This window comes from Sapajus apella, unplaced genomic scaffold (genome assembly GCF_009761245.1).
Source record: "Sapajus apella isolate SASKATOON/1434 unplaced genomic scaffold, GSC_monkey_1.0 scaffold2295, whole genome shotgun sequence".
NCBI classification, from domain to species: Eukaryota; Metazoa; Chordata; class Mammalia; order Primates; family Cebidae; genus Sapajus; species Sapajus apella.
In genome coordinates this window covers 8,687-10,307 of record NW_022439221.1, presented here as the reverse complement: position 1 = coordinate 10,307, position 1,621 = coordinate 8,687, and the positions used below count along the sequence as shown (strand labels likewise).

Sequence of the window (1,621 nt, the reverse complement as noted above, 5' to 3'; positions counted from 1 at the left end):
AAAAAAAAAAAAAAAAAAAAGAAAGAAATTTAAGTATAAGTGTGCTATTTAGAAATAGAAGCCCATTTAAAAAATACCATACCCTTCCTGAGTGGTCACAGGCTCAGGTCCGCGTTGGCTGTCGGGCTGCTGCTGTCCTGCACAGCTGCTCCCTCAGCCCTCGACCCTCCACCTCGTGGCAGTTCGAAATGCAGCTGGTGTCTTTTCTGGAAAGAAACTGGCCCAGCAGATCAAGCAGGAAGTGCGGCAGGAGGTGGAAGAGTGGATGGCCCCGGGCAACAAATGGCCACACCTGAGCGTGATCATGATGGTCAGCGAGAATCCTGCAAGTCACTGCTACTTCCTCAACAAAATCAGGGCAGCTGTGGGAATCAACAGTGAGACAATAGTGAGACCAGCTTCAATTTCAGAGGAAGAACTGTTGAATTTAATCAGTAAACTGAATAATGATGGTAACGTAGATGGCCTCCTTGTTCAGCTGCCTCTTCCAGAGCATATAGATGAAAGATCTGGCAACGCTGTTTCTCTAGACAAGGATGTTGATGGCTTTCACGTAATTGATGTAGGACGAAAGTGTTTGGACCTGTATTCCATGTTACCGGCTACCCCATGGGGTGTGTGGAAAATAATTAAGTGAACTGGCATTCCCACCCTAGGGAAGAATGTGGTTGTGGCTGGAAGGTCAAATAATGTTGGAATGCCCGTTGCAATGTGACTGAACACAGATGAGGCGCATGACCGTTCCGGAGGTGACGCTACTGTTAAAATATCTCATCAATATACTCCCGAAGAGCAGTTGAAGAAACATACAATTCTTGCAGGTATTGTAATATCTGCTGCAGGTATTCCAAATCTGATCACAGCAGATATGATTAAGGAAGGAGCAGCAGTCATTGGTGTGGGAATAAATAGAGTTCAGGAAAAACTACAGGTTAATCGTTTTCCTAAGCTACCTTTTTGAAGCTTAGTCATTGGGAAAATGTTTAGGATTGTTCCTTGCTGTTAGTCCTCACTTTATGCTTGTTACACTTCAGTAAGTTCTCCCGTTTTAGTTTTCTTTTTTTTTGAAACAGAGTTTCACTCATGTTACCCGGGCTGGAGTGCAATGGCGCGATCTCGGCTCACCGCAACCTCCGCCTCCTGGGTTCAGGCAATTCTCCTGCCTCAGCCTACTGAGTAGCTGGGATTACAGGCACGCACCACCGTGCCCAGCTAATTTTTTGTATTTTTAGTAGAGACGGGGTTTCACCATGTTGACCAGGATGATCTCGATTTCTTGACCTCGTGATCCACCCGCCCCGGCCTCCCAAAGTGCTGGGATTACAGGCGTGAGCCACCGCGCCCGGCCCCATTTTAGTTTTCTAAGATTGAAAGCCTTCTATTATACATTATTCATGTGTATTGTCATATTTGTCTTTTGCTATATACTTTAACTTCATTGTTAAATTTTCATATTGTATAGTTTCTTTGGTATATCTTAAAACCTATTTTTGAAAAACAAACTTGGCTTCATAATCATTTTGGCAGCTTGGGTTAGTATCCATCTTACTTTTCCACCAAAGATCTGTGAACTGCTGTCTGCTTTTCTGTGATGTGCCCTGTTGACTTTTCCAGAAAATTT

The 1,621-nt window shown here is 44.0% G+C and overlaps 1 pseudogene; it reads left to right on the top strand.

The window, feature by feature from the left end:
- Window positions 1-101: 101 nt before the first annotated feature.
- On the top strand, window positions 102-1,046 carry LOC116547181 (annotated as a pseudogene).
- Window positions 1,047-1,621: the final 575 nt, after the last annotated feature.